This window comes from Phalangium opilio, unplaced genomic scaffold, assembly GCF_054372755.1.
Source record: "Phalangium opilio isolate 3A_F unplaced genomic scaffold, DU_Popi_V2 ptg000209l_1, whole genome shotgun sequence".
In the NCBI taxonomy this organism is placed as follows: Eukaryota; Metazoa; Arthropoda; class Arachnida; order Opiliones; family Phalangiidae; genus Phalangium; species Phalangium opilio.
Genome location: NW_028324217.1, coordinates 5,663,104 through 5,682,374, shown reverse-complemented (window position 1 = coordinate 5,682,374; position 19,271 = coordinate 5,663,104). Strand labels below are relative to the sequence as shown.

Here is a 19,271-nt window from a genome sequence, read left to right as displayed (position 1 = left end):
CTCTTCTTTGTACACTCTATGCTCCAAAGCTGTTAGCTTCTACTCCTCTTATTTGTACCCTCTATGATTCACACTCTAAGTACTAATCCAATGTAGTGACTAATAAACTTGCCTAAGGGTTGAAAACATTTAAGGGGATCCTTCAGGAACCACGTGGGCCCTTAAAGTTTGAAAGTTTTCCACCACCTTTCCCTCGCACATCTGAAATCACGAACTCTCAGCTCACATTTTGGCGCGAAATCTATTGTACTTCTCTCTTATCCTTTTCTTTGGCTACCATCCAAGGAAGACTTCTCTGCGAAAGTTTAATCGATTAAGACTTTTAACAAGTACCGGCAACAGTGATGATGCCTTACGCTGTAACCGCCTCGGTAGCGCAGTAGGCAGCGCGTCAGTCTCATAATCTGAAGGTCGTGAGTTCGAGCCTCACCCGGGGCACGTACATTTTGGAAATAAAATTAAATAAATTATAGATGGGTTATACAAAATGAAGTAGTTCACCTAAATCCGCGCCCTAAAAAATTAACAAGTTTTTAAAAACCAGGCTATCAAACGGAAACACCCTTGTAATTAACAAGTTTGTGTAAACCACGCCCCATTGTAACAATATTGCGTAAACCACGCCCCCGTGATAACAATATTGCGTAAACCACGCCCCCGTGATAACAATATTGCGTAAACCACGCCCCCCCCCATGATAACAATATTAAGTAAACCACGCCCCCCATGATAACAATATTAAGTAAACCACGCCCCCCATGATAACAATATTAAGTAAACCACGCCCCCGTAATAAAGAACTTTGCATAAACCACTTTATTACTTCCGCCCATAAGCATTGTCCGAGCTTTTGTCACTAGTTAATGAGAGCTTATCATGGTGACGTAGGTGAAACTTATATTTGATTGTCGTAAAGCGACGCCTGCTGAGGTGCTGTCAAAGGCTTAGTGCAAACTAAATAGGACCTAGATGAACTCCAAAATTAACCATACTGCAGTGTAGGGCTTCAATTCTCGCTTATGTCGTTCTCGAACTGGGTTTCAGTAAGTCTCTAGCATTACGAACTTGTATAGATAGTGTCATACTTATGAAACATATCACTTATAAACTTATGAAATTAGTTTTAGTTAGACTTTAAATACCTTAAACTCATAGCAGCTTATTATTTTCCAATGGCAAAACTTAGTTAAATTTATACAGACATTTTTCGCCGGCATTCCGAATCCATATTAGTTTACAGTTACGGGATTTAAATCCGCATTTCATGGTTGAAGGATTTATAATGAAGAATTTTCCGAAATTCTTTTCCCACGAGGATTTAAAAAAATAATAAAGAATTGAAAATTCATTCATTGATCAGATCGAAGATTTGAAATTAAAATTTACGGACCCTTGAGAAGTTGAGATAATAAAATCTTTACAATCCAATGGAATAAAGTAAGCCATAAGCCCCGCATCGATTTCAATCCCCGTTTTAAAAGTTTATTTGGGAAATCAAGAATGCATATAGCTCTTAGGAATCATTGCGTAGATGCCGTTTTATCAACATTTCTAGGTGCGGATTTTGTGGGAGGAGCTAGGCTTATCATTATGTTATGTATGACGAATTTTACCTCTCGAATAATCTATCTCGCTGTGTCTTGCACGTTGCTCGCACCTAGGAACACTGTTTTGCTCAGGGTTCATACATACCTGGAAAACTCAGGGAAATAAATAGTTGACTAAAAACTCAAGAAAATTTAGAATTTTTAGTAAAATTCAGGGAAATTTTGTGAGGTTTGAGTAAGTTTGCTCTGAAGGTGTTGCTCAACTTTATAAAAAAACCTACCTTTGTTATTACTCAATACGATTGGGACAGATAAAATATGCTCATGGGCTCTAGCGGCGCTTGAGCATTGCCTAGCTTATGTCTAGCACTTATAAGTTACTGAAACATAAATTATCGTCTGCTTCAGAGCTCATGGACATTTGTGAGAAAATATATGGGAAAAAACCTGGAAAACTAAGGGAACTCGCGGTTTTCCAAAAGTTTTTTGAACCCTGTTTGCTACCAACCAATTAAATCACAGTTAGAAAGACGCCATCAGAATTATGAGGATGGCGTGACGGATAGTAAGTTCTCAAGCCCGGCCCACTAAACTCGCATAGAAATTAACATGGGAGATATGGTGGCACAAGGATTCCAATTAGCTGTATGTATTCCTTGTGAAATGAATATCGCCCGAAGAATTTCAGAAATTCAATTTTCAGCTTTATTCCTATCGTCCCACGTTAGAATAAATGTTTTTCTAAAGGCCTAGTGACCCGTTCCATTTTGTTCAGGCTTGGGCTTATATAAAGGGATAATAGAGCGTTTAATTTCGACTACCAAACATTTTAATTTCTTGAAAATGTTAAAATTGAGTACTAATTTCTTAGTTTTGTTTATCAAAAAATTAAAACTTTTCGAAAATGGAATGAAGCACACTCGGGGAATTTTGGGCTATGACGTAATAACGATGTCTTCTTTAAAGGGATAGTAGCGTTAAATTTAGATTCTCAAAAGTTTTTTTGAACGTTTGAAAATGTTAAAATTGAGTACTAGTTAGTAAGTTTTATTTATAAAAAATTTAAAATATTTCGAAAATTCAATGATACATACTTTGGGAATTGTGGGTGATGATGATGACGTAATAACATGTCTTCTTTAAAGGGATAGTAGCGTTAAATTTAGATTCTCAAAAGTTTTTTTGAACGTTTGAAAATGTTAAAATTGAGTACTAGTTAGTAAGTTTTATTTATAAAAAATTTAAAATATTTCGAAAATTCAATGATACATACTTTGGCAATTTTGGGTGATGATGATGACGTAATAACATGTCTTCTTTAAAGGGATAGTAGCGTTAAATTTAGATTTTATGTTTGAAAATGTTAAAACTAAATTATTTTTTTAATGTTTGAAAATATTGAAATTGAACCCAAATTAGGTAATTTAGTTCACTAAAAATTAAAATATTTCAAAAATCAAGACACAGCTTTCACAGCCCGTTGTTAGTGATGATATTACCTTTTAGTTCACGACAGGTGTTGATCTATAGAGCGCAGCAAACTACAGCAACATGGTGTCGTCATATTGGTTTCAAACCGCAATATACGGTTTTCTTTTTATTCATTTATTTTTTCAAAAGAAATATTCAAAAATGGATTTATATGCTACTATCCCTTTAATCTTTGATCTCTTCAAAAATATGTATTCAATATCACTTTAAAAGGAAAATCTTTTTGAACCTAATCAACCCGTCGTATAATAGACATTTTCAGGGCCTCTAGCTGCATGGTAAGATTAGGATTTCGTGAAACAATTTTTATAGTATTTTCAACTGTGTCTTTCTCTCTCTCTCCTGCTTTCTAATTGGCTGTAACATGTTTTAAAATAGAATTTGAAGGGCCTCAGCGCAGGGAGACTCTAAAAGGGAGATTATGAAGCTCTTAATTAAAAAGGAATAAGCCTTTTCAGTGTTAACAAGAAGCTATATCTAGTTTATTAGGGAGAAGGAATAAGATGCTTAAGTATAGTCCCAGTCCCCTTTCAAAATACAGGGGGGGGGACGTAAAAGGAGGCCGGGCTATTTCGCTGCCTCTCCTCAGTCGGAAAATATGACTGTAATTTTCGTCATTCGCGTCGCGCTGACGTGAGTTTTCAAGAACCAATGAGATGATGGCTGGTTGTAATTTGGAGGCACGGGGATTAACTCCGGACCGGACCTACGTCTTTTGGACTGGAGATAAAGCTATTATAAATGTGGGGCAAATTCATACCTTCTCCCTAGTAAACTAGATATCGCTTCTTGGTGTTAATAAAGGGGTAGGCAACAATCAGTATTGGTACATACAAGGGAGTTGACCCATAGCCATCAATGCCCACTCTCTAGACCCAAAGTGCCTAGAGCGCAGGCGCCGAAACACTAATCGTAACTTGTGTTGGTTTTCAAATAGTGAAAAATGTCATACAACATTTTCGACTTAAAATTTCCCATAGAAAACAGCTGTACTTGGGTATTTAGGAATACCCTGATCCCCTATAGAGTCTCGATCACTGAACAGAATATTTTTTGGGTTTTTACGTTTCAAACTTAAGGTTTAATCTGCTGTGAAATTTAGATATTTTTAATGTTACGGTCGTTTGCGAGATAAAGCGAATTCAGAAAGGCCGAAAATTTTATTTCAAACATTTCATTTTGAATTCAACGTGTACTTTTATCCCCATTTCATCTGCTAGGATATTTTTATGCACATGCACTAGAGATCTTGATTAATGATTGCGGTTTACATCAAAACTCAAACTCACCACGCATCCCTGCTAAAATAACACGACCAAGTTGAACGACACTTCATACTTTCATAATAGTAACCTTCATTTAAAAAAAAAATAATTATTAAGTAAGAAGGCAATCATCAACCGCACTAACTATAAAAGACACCCTTTTTATAAGGAGTAATGTCAAAAGCAAATAGAAATTAATAGAAAGTGATAAAGTAGTTCTCGTATGAATACAAGTGCGTATACACGCCGACTAACCGAATTGCCCTACGTTTTTTTTAGTATGTTTGGATGGGGGATAAATTGGACTATAACATACTCAAAGGACATCCTTGTATCTCTAGTAGAACCAGAGTTATGAGCCTCCAAAGTTTAGTGTAATGCTATTCCTAAGGAGGGGGTATGTTTTTGAACATTTTGCTTAATTACTCGGCCCCTGTTTGTCGTAGCCGTAAGTTTTTAGTATGGTTGGATGGGGGATAAATTGGACTATAACATACTCAAAGTACATCCTTGTATCTCTAGTAGAACCAGAGTTATGAGCCTCCAAAGTTTAGTGTAATGCTATTCCTATGGAGGGTATCTTTTTGAACATTTTGCTTAATTACTCAGCCCCTGTTTGTCGGTGACGTAAGTTTTTAGTATGGGTGGATGGAGGATAAATTGGACTATAACATACTCAAAGGACATCCCCGTACCTCTAGTAAAACCAGAGTTATGAGCCTCGAAAGCTTAATGTAATACTATTCCTATGGAGGGGGGTATGTTTGTTTTCGTTTTACGTAATTACTCGGCCCCTGTTTGTCGTAGCCCTAAGTTTTTAGTATGTTTGGATGGGGGATAAATTGGACTATAACATACTCAAAGGACTTCCCCGTACCCCTAGTAAAACCAGAGTTATGAGCCTCGAAAGCTTAGTGTAATGCTATTCCTATGGAGGGGGGTATGTTTGTTTTCGTTTTACGTAATTACTCGGCCCCTGTTTGTCGTAGCCCTAAGTTTTTAGTATGGTTGGATGGGGGATAAATTGGACTATAACATACTCAAAGGACTTCCCCGTACCCCTAGTAAAACCAGAGTTATGAGCCTCGAAAGCTTAGTGTAATGCTATTCCTATGGAGGGGGGTATGTTTGTTTTCGTTTTACGTAATTACTCGGCCCCTGTTTGTCGTAGCCCTAAGTTTTTAGTATGGTTGGATGGGGGATAAATTGGACTATAACATACTCAAAGGACATCCCCGTATCTCTAGTAGAACCAGAGTTATAAGCCTCCAAAGTTTAGTGTAATGCTATTCCTATGGAGGGGGGTATGTTTGTTTTCGTTTTACGTAATTACTCGGCCCCTGTTTGTCGTAGCCCTAAGTTTTTAGTATGGTTGGATGGGGGATAAATTGGACTATAACATACTCAAAGGACTTCCCCGTACCCCTAGTAAAACCAGAGTTATGAGCCTCGAAAGCTTAGTGTAATGCTATTCCTATGGAGGGGGGTATGTTTGTTTTCGTTTTACGTAATTACTCGGCCCCTGTTTGTCGTAGCCCTAAGTTTTTAGTATGGTTGGATGGGGGATAAATTGGACTATAACATACTCAAAGGACTTCCCCGTACCCCTAGTAAAACCAGAGTTATGAGCCTCGAAAGCTTAGTGTAATGCTATTCCTATGGAGGGGGGTATGTTTGTTTTCGTTTTACGTAATTACTCGGCCCCTGTTTGTCGTAGCCCTAAGTTTTTAGTATGGTTGGATGGGGGATAAATTGGACTATAACATACTCAAAGGACTTCCCCGTACCCCTAGTAAAACCAGAGTTATGAGCCTCGAAAGCTTAGTGTAATGCTATTCCTATGGAGGGGGGTATGTTTGTTTTCGTTTTACGTAATTACTCGGCCCCTGTTTGTCGTAGCCCTAAGTTTTTAGTATGGTTGGATGGGGGATAAATTGGACTATAACATACTCAAAGGACATCCCCGTATCTCTAGTAGAATCAGAGTTATAAGCCTCCAAAGTTTAGTGTAATGCTATTCCTAAGGAGGGGGTATGTTTGTTTACGTTTTACTTAATTACTAGTTTAGAGGTTGGCGTCTACAGCCAAAGGACTGGAAACAAAGTGTATTTTTTGTTTTTATTTATGAACTTTTAGTAATGTTCAGGTTGATAAAAGAAGCTAGTCTACACAGCCTCCTCACTTTCTTTCATTTCTATTTGCCCTTGCTCATATATATGCCTTGACAATGTAATGATTTTCTTCATACTCGTAGCACAAAAATACGTCATTATCCAGTGCTAAATATCCACACGCACAAAAAATAATAATTAGATTTACGTCACATCATCAACACGCAAAACTTGTATAACGTCGATTTAACTTGACATCTAATCAAGCCCCGAAACGACCTTCGCTCGTACTGCCAACTGAAGTTGTACCTTTGCCTTTTTTGCCTGTGTTAAGTCAACGTCACTTGACTGCGTTGTGAGGCATACCCATCATCTCTGTTAAGCGGGGTACTACTTTCGGTCTCACTGTCAACTGAAGCTGTCCTATGGTTTTTTTTTCTTGTCGGGTTTAGGATTAAAAGTCAACAATATTTTTAATATGGTACCCGCGATACGACCTTTGGTCATACTGCCAACTGATGTTGTCCATGAAGAATTTTTATATTGTTTTATGGTCATCAACACTTGACAGTGTAGTAAGATACGGTCTTCGCTCATACTGTCAACTGATATTGTCCCTGAAGAAGTTTATATTGTTTTAAAGTCATCAACACTTGACAGTGCAGTAAGATCTGGTACTCGCGCGATACGATCTTCGCTCATACTGTCAACTGAAGTTGTCCCTGAAGAGTTTTTATACGGTTTTTAAGTCATCAACACTTGACAGTGCAGTAAGATCTGGTACCCGCTTTCTTTACTGCCAACTGATGTTGTCCGTTCTTTTTTATACGGGGTTAAATGTCAACAACACTTGACAGCGTGTTAAGACACGGTACCCAGTACTTAACCCATCATCTATGTTAGGGTTAGAAGAGAGAGAGTTATATAAAAAGAAACCACTTACAAGACGCCACAAAGAGTTTGGTTAATCAAGAAAAACGTTAATCGGAGATGGTCAGACTAACGTGCAATTGAAGTTTAATGGTGGGAATGAAGGCTGTTTAGGTTCGGGTGTGCTTGGATGATAAGGTGTCGTTAGAGATGGGTTCTGTCTTTTTGTAACTGGCCAAGAGAGCTCCGTTATCAGCCAGGGAATCAATTATTGCGCGAGGAAAATCGACACCAATAAGGGGGAGGGGGAGGTTTACAAAAAGAAAACTTGCTGCTGTAAGCAAGAACGTTTTTGGGGTTTTGAACCCGCGGCCTTTAAAGATATACTTAAACTAGCTGTTACCAGCGGCGTCGCTCGCGTGTAATAAGAACTTCCATTAAAATGATATAAAGAATGGGTAGATTTTTCTGATGACTAATATTTTTGTAGCACCCTAGGAGCGAAGGCCTCGGTGTTGCCCGTCAGCCCCTAGGGACACTATTTTATTATTTTTCATGCGGACATTATTCCATAAAGAAGGGTTTTTAAGTTTTTGGCCGCCATTTAAAAAGATGGCAACAAATCGAACCCGAAAGACCATTCAGCCCGTCTATAGGTTAAAGGAAACCAGTGTACTAAATATTTGTGAAATGGGTTGAAACGTGCGCGGACTATGTTGCATAGAGAAGATTTTTTACATTTTTGGACGCCATTTATTAGGATGGCGGCGGATTGGAAAAATCTTTCTTAGTACGCGCCTACTACTTATGAGTAACGTTCCTGCAAATTTTCAGCCTTCTAGGGCAAGCGGTTTGGGCTGGGCGTTGATTATCAGTCAGTCAGTCAGGACTTTGATTTATATAGATACTAGCTGTTACCCGCGGCGTCGCTCGCGTGTAATAAGAACTACCATCAAAATGATACAAAGAATGGGTAGATTTTACTGATGACTAATATTTTTGTAGCATCCTAGGAGCGAAGGCATTCGGCGTTGCCCGTCAGCCCGTCGGGACATTTTTTATTACTTTTCACGCGGACATTATTCCATAAAGAAGGGTTTTTTAGTTTTTGGTCGCCATTTAAAAAGATGGCAACAAATCGAACCCAAAAGAGCATTCAGTCTGTCTATAGGTTAAAGGAAACCCGTGTACTAAATATCTGTGAAATCGGTTGAAACGCGCGGACTTTGTTGCATAGAGAAGAGTTTTTACATTTCTGGGCGCCATTTTTTAAGATGGCGGCGGATTGCAAAAATCTTTCTTAGTACGCGCCTACTACTTATGAGTAACGTTCCTGCAAATTTTCAGCCTTCTAGGGCAAGCGGTTTGGGCTGGGCGTTGATTATCTGTCAGTCTGTCAGTCAGTCAGTCAGTCAGGACTTTGATTTATATAGATATAGATAGATTGGACTAACAATGCCCCAAACTATGTAGAAAAATCTCAATAAATGAGCTAAATTTTGATAAATTTGATGCTATACTAAAACTAAAAGTCCTAAATATAAGATATTATAGGACCTTTCATGAAATTGTATAGGTTAATATAGGTCAAGTTCAAAAACATAGATTTTATATCAATTTTAGGACTGCAGCAAAAAGATATCTAGTTTACTAGGGAGAAGGTATAAATTTGCCCCACATTTATAATCTAGCTTTATCTCCAGTCCAAACTTATAGGGTCCGGAGTTAATCCCTGCCTCTAAATTACAACCAGCCAGCATCTCATTGGTTCTTGAAAACTCACGTCAGCGCGACTCGAATGACGAAAATTACAGTCATATTTTCCGACTGAGGAGAAGAGGCGAAATAGCCCGGCCTCCTTTTACGTACGTCCCCCTTGTATTTTGAAAGGGGGACTGGGACTATAGCCCGCGAATACTTAGGCATCTTATACCTTCTCCCTAATAAACTAGATATCGCTTCTTGACTGCAGTCTATGGTTGACGTTGAACTTCAATATAAGAAGTGCCATTGGAATAAAATACTAGCACTAAAATTAAATTGGGAAACATTTTTTTTTCTTTTGTGTACACGTAAAGAGGTTCTACATCAAATACTACCGATCATAAATAAGAAAATAGCGTAAAGCTTAATCCACCAATCGCGTGATTAGGATAGATTCCCAGGAAAAACATTTAATAGACGAACTCGGCGTTAAACTTCCGGCGCGACGTTTCCCCCGCACGCCAACCTAGGAGCTATAGCACTATCGGGCCTTGGAGATCACAATCTTAAAGGTCGAGATCCAACAAAATCGGGGTTCTAGGCGAAGATAGTTTTTCTCCAATATTTTCCTACTAAAAGTATCAAAGAGAATAGTATTTCCAAGGAGGATGTATAAGAGGAGAGACTGAAGAAAAAACTGAGCCAGATACCGCATGCAGTGGCGCTCAGCTACGACGCGCAAGCCATTGGTCAATGCGCGCGTCACGTGATTGTTGTTGGAAACGAGGGATATTAAAAATCATAAGCAAGGTCATTAGGCTTGAACGCATGCGTCAGAACATAAACTCTCGTGCCGTAAGGAGGTAGCGGTAACCATGGTAACCGGCGAACGGCACAGAATCGTTTTAAGCGTGCATTTTGTCTGACTCCTAACCTCCTCTCTTATACATCCTCCTTGGCATAGCGTAAATTTTAACATCAGCTCGGTCTCCCATTGTTAGTTCCATAATAGAGAGCTTTCAGATGGGATAGAAGTAAATAACAACCTCCCAAGTCTTACCACTCTTCTGGTAGCCACATTGGGTGATCTTAGCTTCATTCCTGCTTTAAACCCACCCAATATGGCAGCGTAAATTATGTCATGAGACTCAGCTCCTCCTCCAACTGAAATCTCTCTATACTTGGTTTTCAGTTTGTCTGAAAACCCATTTGGCTGGTTGTTTCTCGGCCTTTAAAATCAATGATTGCCTATCAGAAACTAGCTGAGAACGCGTTCCAATTGGTTGTTGGAAGCTTCCAGCATACGTTAAGCCTATTCGCGCTCGTTGCGTGATATTGTTAAAACGATTTATGAATAATTGAAAGAGCGGAGCGCGTGCGATTTTCGGTGAAATAGCTCTAATTTATTGATTAAGCTGGACTGTTGGGATATAGCTAGACCTAATTCCCGGGCCAATTAGCTAAGTCTTAACGATCGTGTACAAATCTTTCCCCAGTTAAATTGGAATTGGCAGATGCCAGCAGCCATCTTAATATCTTTCCAAGGATTTCGCGCTCTTTTGTTTAACCCTTTGTTAGAATTGTGAGATGTTCTACCGTTTACTGTGAGGCCATTGTTGCGTAGCCATGTATAGTTATTGTTAGGATTAACAAACCATACTATACAGCCTTGTTTTGACATATAAAGGGTGTTTCTAAAATTGTGGTAGGACCGATGTGCTATGGGCGATTTTGAATTGAAAATTTAACTTCAAGAAACACCCTTAACAAGTTATTAGTTAGTTAGTTAGTTAAATCAGAAGTAGGATAAGGGACTAGAAGTAATGTGCTCTATCATTGGTAATAGATCCTGGCACTAGTGAACAAATTTGAGGATTTTATGCCGCTTCCATCGCGCCTACACTAGAGAGAAAAAAATTGGTCGAGTTCCAAAATAATTTCCTACCCCCTTCCCCTCAACCTAAAGCCGCGGAACACGGACGCGGGTGCTTGAATCTACCGCCACGAGGGTCTCACGTTTTGGAGGGAAAATTGTGAAACCGCTACCAGAGGGCCAACCGTCGGTGTGTTATCAAGAATATTCATTTTCGCCAAGTGAAGAATTTGGTTAGCTCAGTACTTCTAGTCCCTTATCTTACTTCTGGTTAAATTTAAGTAAGAAACTGGCAGATAATGCTAATTAAGGGGTCATATGTAAAACACTGTCGTCACAACTTTTAATTGTTGTACCCTGTGGTGTTTGCTACACTTCACTGGAGTTAATAAAATGCTTGGGCTATTGGTACCACCGTTACCTTAGTATTTCGATCGTAACCTACTTCATAGAATGACAACTTCGCCCTAAATTTTAATTAACGTAGCATGAGGCAATTTAATTTTATTGTTCTCGGACGCTCGGTATAGTTGCGGATTTATATTGTTCACGAAGGAAGTGTTCATTTGTTGGTTTAGTCGGTTGTTTAATTCAATCGAGGGGTTAACAACCAAGAGATTTCAAGATTACAATAACACGGTCAAGAGTAATTGAATATGTAATTTTCGTGGTCAATTGTTTCAATATCTACAGACAACGTGTTTCTGATAAGTCTTGGTAAAAGTTCGTAAGATATGTTCATGATAAGTTTGTCACTGGTTACAAATTGGAGTTTGTCATGAAGTGATTGAAGTCGGTCATAGATTCAGGGTAAAGCGACGCCTGGTGAGGAGCTGTCAAATTTGGGCTTAGTAAGTTCAGACTAAATAGGAGCTAGATGGAAGTCTTGCAAAATTAACACCCACCGAGTGTAGGACTTCAATTCAACTAGCTCGAGCTTGTCATGAAATGTCTTAGGTAGCTCATAGATTCAGGGTAAAGCGACTCCTGGTGAGGAGCTGTCAAATTTGGGCTTAGTAATGCAGACTAAATAGGAAGAAGGAAGTCCTGCAACATTAACCACCACCGAGTGTAGGACTTCAATTCTCGCTTCCGTCGTTCTCCCTCGAACTAGTTATCTCGAGCTGTAAGTCTTGGGCCAGCATTGCGAAGTATATGTAGTGTCATACTTATGACTTAACATATCTTATAAACCAATGATAAGTGCAACAATCTATACATTCATGAAACTTCATAGAAGACAAACCTCTGAAAGCAATTCACATCTTCTTAAAACTTAATTTCTATAGAGAAAAGGTTCTCATTCACGACCCTATTCATATAAATTATGAATTCCACGTGCGTCCAATCGCTTTATCGCTGACACTGCGTGGTGCACGACGTCGAGTCCTCTCCTCAAAGACCCCAAAGAACCCTTGTGTATAATTCCCTAGCCCCTTAAGACAATTTTTTTTTCTTTATAATTCATCAGTGCATGGGGATGAGGCTAGGGATGCATGGGGGGCCTTTCGTTTTAGCAGTTCCATAATAATTGCCGTTTAAAATCATTTGTCATTTCCAGACAGACGAACTAGTGTTCCCCCCAGAAACGCTCTTGATTATCTCGCAATCCATGAATAATTTCAATTCACCACTGAATATATCAAAGAGGCTAAGTTATACTCGACTTTAAATGGGTGTTTTAAAGCAAATGTCGGCTTCTTTGGTGCCCCTAACATCCTGGCTTATCTACTACACACAAAAGTTTTACCTTTTTGCCGAAGGTGGAGCCAATCAGAACTCGTTAACGTCGAGGGCGGAGCTAAAAATAGCCTTTGTCAAGCTTAGAAGGCCAGTTAACTCCACCTCTCGACTATGGGAGCATCTAGTGGCATTTGTTTGAACTAAACCACATCCAAAACCTGCTGCTCTAAAAAGAGTTTTCTGTCTTTGTAGACTATAGAGCTATCGTAGTTGTGACGTCAGTGCCCAGGTGAAACGTCACGGGCTAAGCTTTGGCAGTAGGCGGCCATAAAGAACGAAGAAACAAACCGCTTTCTCAATAAGACAAGGATAATGGGGGAGGGTGCTTAATCTGAGGGAAATCGACACGCTAACTGTGGAACAACTTAAATCCGGTGGGACGCTAGAAATGGGGGAGTAATACTCAGAAAAATGGCGGGAGGTCTACCTCAGACGAATCAGGAAGACCGCCCGCCATTTTCCCGTGTATTCCTCCCCCACTTTCTAGCGTCCCACCTGGCCTGAGCCGTTCCACAGTCAGCGAGTCGATTTATAACATAAATTGTCTTGTATTAATGAAATACATTCTTGTTCAGGCTAATTTTCTTCACAGTGCTCTTACAGCTTTTTTATTGCACTGGGCCTCAGCGACTTACCATTTTTTTAAGAAACCAGAGCGTTTTTCGAAGGGAATTTTTAATTTGTCTTAAGACTTTTTTCCGAACCTATCCCTACTGAATTTTAAATAAGTAAGATTAAGCGTACCTGGATCCTGCCTTGATATATATATATATATATTTTTTAGGGAGTCTGGTGAGTTGTTTTTTTAGTGGTGGGGCTCACGTAACGTTTTATTGGGTGGTGCGAAAACTGTCTGTCATAATTTGGGTGTTTTACAAATTTTTAATATTTAAAAGATATAAAGATATAGTATTTCTTTTGCGTTGGATGATATTTTATTTATTAAATTAACTATATAGTATTTGGTGCAGATAAATAGGGTCGAGCAGGAGTAAATCAAGAATAGGAGTAAGAAACTGGGTCTTCAGTAAATAGTGCATGTTGGAAATTTTAGGGGCGTGTTTCGGTTAAGCATTTGAATGGTTGAAATGAACCTTGGACGAGAGAGGTGAAATGGAGTAGTAATTTTTCTGGGTCATATGAGGCAATGAAAGTCTTTCATAGTAGCTTTGGTGTGGGATTGTTAATTGGTGCCATCTAGTGCCATTTAAAAATAGAAGGTGGTTTTGATGATATTATGAATTAGTTTGTATAGTTAAGACACAGGTTAGTTAAGATATTTTCATACAGTACGGGGGCCCGCGGACCCCAGGTTGGTTCAAGAGTTGAAAAGGAAACTTTTGGTCCGTCTCATGCAGTTATAAAATAATGGCAACTTTTTCTTCTGGTTAATTTGTCAATGGACCCCTTTGGGAAGGATATAAATAAAATAATTACAAGATATTATTGGGCCCGCGGACCCCAGGTTAGTTAAGGAGTGGAAAAAAACTTAATTTTGGTTAATCTAATGTAGTTATACAATAATAGATAGTTTTTAAGGTAATTTTTCAAACCACATGCAGATATTCAAACTAAGTTTTGAAAATATTTAGTATCAGGAGTATATAGTACTTCTCTATTATCCCCTTTTGATAGTATATACTGCAGTATTTAAGATTTCAGATGAACCAAGTTTCGTATATTTAAAATCACCAATTTGTTTTTCGAGATATAAACTTTAAAAATCTTTACTCTCGATTTAACAATCTCAAATTTTTAAACAATTGTTTTTTGGTATCCCTCACTGACCGACCATCTCAACACATACTAGAGTGCCAATACCAGATTTCAACAACCCATATTAGATGGAGGAAAAACCAATGAAGCCCCGGCCTAAAATCTTTGAAAATTCTTTTTTTTTTTTTTAAAGAAATGTAGCGAAAGAATGAGAACCGATAAATCTCTCTCTCGGATCGATTTTTCTTAAGGTTTTATATGGTTTTTTAGTTTCGCCCAAATTATCTTGATAAAAGAGTTATATTTTTGTACTTAGTGTAGATGTAGTAGTTAATTGTTGTCGTTGTCATACCCCATTCCATAAACAAATATGAAATTTCGTGTTCTCGATGTTGTGTCGCAATCCAAAGGTATATTTTGTATTTTTCTGTTGCCACTCATTTGTGAGTGCAGTTCAACCGCTTTCTACAACAGACTGTAGAGGTCTTAGTTCTGTTAGATTCACTGATGATTCAGTGATCATTCAGTTCCAAACCTGCTGGAGATGCTCTGACAAATTACTGGCAGCCCTGAAGCGAGTTAAAGTTAACAACATAGAGGAAATGTCTCTATCCCTATAAGTGCACACAAAGGTTCAAAAATTTTAAATTTTAACCCTTGGCCCAAGTTGGGGTCCGCGGGCCACCGAAGATTTCCCGTTTATGTTCACTCTCATGATCCTACCACAAGCTTGCAACGTGGGGGCAAATAAACGAGACCGAATGGCAATGCAAAGTTTTACCCCCCCTGTCTTTCCCTCTTGGTGACATAAGAGTGGTCTATTGTAACGGATGACACTGGATTTACTCAATATTGTAGTTGTACACTCCTTGTTTTAATTGACTCCTGTTTCTTTATAACTATTTTAAAATCGCTTTATAATGGTATTGTACCTCTTGCCAAGTTCGTCTATAGTAACGGATGACACTACATTTACTCAATATTATAGTTGTATAGTCCTTGTCTTAATTGACTCCTGTTTCTTTCAACGATTTTAAAATCGCGTTATAATGGTATTGTACCTCTTGTCAAGTTCGGTCTATTGTAACGGATGACACTAAATTTACTCGAGTCAATATTATAATTGTTTACTCCTTGTCTTAATTGACTCCTGTTTCTTTATAACGACTTTTAAAATCGCGTTATATGGTATTGTACATCTTGTTAAGTTCGGTTTCAGGTTAAGTTGCGAATGAATGTGGGCTTTTGAGAAGACGCTGGTGTCACTTTGGATTTGATCAATGACATTGGAACGGAAAAGCGTAGCATTGGGCCATCTAGTTCACTCGAGCGGACCCACAACTACCCCCCCCCTCCAGTCCCCTTGCCCCCGGCCCCGGGGCTGGCTTTTTTATGTTTTCTTTTTTAACAACTTCTTCCGGTGAATCTCGAGGATTAAATGCCAATATCTCACGGGGATTTTTTGTTCCTTTTTCCAAAATCACAACCCCTCGTCTCGTCGTGCACAAGGATTTTCGTAGCCGTGCCTTGGTTTACCAAAATGATGCTTCCCAACACGTGATTATCTTTAGAGCTGGGTTTTGAGGTTATTAGGTTCGCCCATATTTTGACCAATAGACCATTTCGATGGAACTGAAAAGGAAAGACACGGGGGTGAAAGTTTGCCTTCCATTTCGCTTTTTGGCGCCTGCGCTGTAGACATTTTGTATCGTGAGGCTGTATCAATCCCCTTGGGGAGTAAATTTCTCTTGCCCCTTTAGTGCACACAAAGGTACAAACATTTTAATTTTCAACACTTGGGCCAAGTTGGGGTCCGCGGGCCACCGAAGATTTAGTTTCCTGTCTCTGCTCACGGGGAGGGGGAGGAAATAGCCCCTTTAGTGCATACAAAGGTACAAACATTTTAATTTTAAACTCTTGGCCCAAGTTGTGGTCCGCGGGGTACCGAATATTTAGTTTCCTGTGTCTGCTCACGGATGAGGAAATTCCTCTAACCCCTTTAGTGCACGCTATCCATAGTGGGTGTTATTTTAGTGCACACAAAGGTACAAGCGTTTGAATTTTCAACTCTTGGCCCAAGTTGGGGTCCGCGGGCCACCATAGATTTAGTTCCCTGTCTCTGCTCACGGATGAGAAAATTTCTTTAGCCCCTTTAGTACACGCTATCTATAGTGTGTGATATTTTAGTGCACACGAAGGTACAAACATTTTAACTTTCAACTCTTGGCCCAAGTTGGGGTTCGCAGGCCAGCAAAGATTTAGTTTCCTGTCCCTGTCCCTGTTCACGGATGAGGAAATTTCTCTAACCCCTTTAGTGCACACTATCTACAGGGTGTGGAAAAGGGGGTGAAAATCTCCCCTACTAAGCGTCAAACCCTCACTTTGCCAATCAGGAGACTTCCCTCACTATCCTTTCACTCTGTGAAGTTTTCCGCCATTTTGGTGGAAAGGGGAGGAGCCATTTAAGCCACACCTCTCTAACAGCTCCCTATAGAGCTATCTCGGAAGCCTTTGTGTGACGCCACCCATACTATTTGCCCATAGAACCAAAGTGATAAATAACATGGCCGCCAACTGTCGAAGCTAAGCCCGTGACGTTTTGCCAAAGCACTGACGTCACAACTGAGATGGCTCTATAGTGGATGACATTATACTTGTACCTCGTAGTACTATGGAACAAGTATTTACGCTCAATTGTCCCATATAACGAAATTTTGCCAGCCCATTTGTGATGTTTAGATCAGATTTACTATATATTTTTAAAGATCATATGATTTTATCTTTTGCAAAATTTAATAAGTGTGAAGCTAAAAGAACGCTGTAGGCCATCAATTTAGGGATTAAGAGAAAACGCTTTCGTTTCGTTTAAAAATGAATTGAAAATCTGAAGAATTTTTTTTTTTTTTAAAGTTAGATAAGAGTTGGCGTGGGTTGGTCTAATGAACCGATAAAATGTTCGTTCCCCTTTAGGCCGGTAGAGGGAGCGCGCGCTGGGCCTCTTCTCCACACTCTTGGGATGTCTCTTGACGTCCACTTGGGAACGTTGGGAGTGAACGAAGTACTAGAATGGAGAAGCACACTGTCAAGGGCCTCCCAAGATCGGTTTTAAAAGACTCGTGACGTCACTGTGAGGTCCAGATGTTTTCTATCAACTCGCCCACGCGCGCTCTCCGTGGTGGTTTGGTTTTTATTTGGTTGAGAGGAACAAGTTGTTCCAGTTTGGTTCGATAAGATTTATTTACGGTTTCAATTTCAAAGATTATTAAGAAATTGTGATTTGAATCTACAACAGGTTAGGGTTTTAAAGAAGTTAGTGTTAGATAAAGTTAGGGTTAGATAAAGTTTTAAAGTTGACAATAAGGATAGTTTTTACCGAAGTGCAATGGGTTCTATGCCCGATTTTGAATCTAAAATGCAACTTTTATGATATTTTTTGCAACAAGGGACACCCTAAATAAAGCCATGCTCACACTTGTATGGGAATCTGGTTCGAAGCGATTCAAAACGCTTCCAAAGTTAAGTGTGAACAAAACTGATACTCCAGAAACTAATTACAAACGCGGTTTTTTCAAGTTGATTCCGAACCAACTTGAAGCGGCTTTGTAGCCTTGTTTCTAGTTTTCAGGGGTATTCTTCACTGGTACTTATACAGGGTGTTTTTGAAAGGTCCATCACAAATTAAGGAGCGTGTTTATTGGACCAAACTGAGTGAAACGTATCAAAGAACATGGGGTCTACAACATTTAGTTTCGGAGATATGGCCCCCCAAACATTTGCCCCAAAAACGAGAAAATATCCCAAAATGTGGAGTAAGGGTTATTACCATTACCCAACTTGTTTCGAAGTCATAGACAATTTCAATAGCCTTGAATTTGAGAAACACTACTGTAACTTTAGATAGCAGAAGGGTATAAATGGGTAGAAGTACGCGTACGGCGGTAATGTAAAGCTAATACCAAGTGTCATAGTGTTTTAAGATTTCTCAGCACCCAGTAAAATGGTTGCGATTGAAGGTTGTGTTTGTTCATTACGTTAGTGTTTGATGTGTCACAGAGAAAACGCCATGATACGATCCCAATGTAAATGTATTCTTTATTAGTTCTTCATTCTTAATCTGTAACAAATAACTACTACGAGAATTGTTCAAAGTGTTCACCACCCGCGTTAAGGCAAACTTGAACACGCCTTACAAACGATTCCCTAGCACGTTGCAAAATGCCTGGAGTATCGCGAATAGTTTGACAGGCATTAACGATTCGTCGACGAAGTTCGTCCACATCAGGTACTTCACTCTGATAAACTATGTCCTTCAAGTGGCCCCAAAGGAAGAAATGGCTCGGGTTAAGGTCGGGTGATCGAGCAGGTCATTCCACGGGTCCACCTCGACCTATCCACCGAAAAGGGAACGTCGCGTTAAGGTGAGCTCGGACAGCGAGACTGAAATGTGGTGGTGCACCGTCATGCATGAACCACATTCTGCGCACCAAACCTAAGGGCACGTCGTCAAGTAATTCCGGTAAAACGTCTTGTAAGAATTGTAGGTACGCCTCACCGTTTAACCTGGGCTGTAGAAAATACGGTCCAATTAAATTTTCACCTACAATACCGCACCACACGTTTAAACTAAATTGTACTTGGTGAGATTTAACGAACGTTGCGTGAGGGTTTCTTGGGGACCATTGATGCTTATTATGCAGGTTAATAATACCATCTCGCGAAAAGATAGCTTCGTCTGTGACTAACAGACTACGCGGGAAAACAATGGCGTTTATCTGAGGCTGAAACCACTGGCAAAACGCCATGCGTCGTGGGTAGACCGCGGGATTCAAACCTTGAACCTTTTGAAAATGGTAAGGATGAAACTGGTGACTTTTGAGGATTTTCCACACGAGCACGTGACCAAAGCCCAGGCCCGTAGCCAGAAACGTTACGCAGAGGGGGCAGTATTTTT

At 39.4% G+C, this 19,271-nt stretch overlaps 1 protein-coding gene and 1 non-coding gene across 2 annotated transcripts in view; both read left to right on the top strand.

Moving 5' to 3' along the window:
• Positions 1 to 19,271, top strand: part of Dg (Dystroglycan) — a 115,109-nt gene that overhangs the window by 4,569 nt on the left and 91,269 nt on the right. The window lies entirely within an intron of this gene.
• Positions 366 to 438, top strand: TRNAM-CAU (transfer RNA methionine (anticodon CAU)). Its single transcript has one exon. It is a non-coding gene; the product is annotated as a tRNA-Met (tRNA).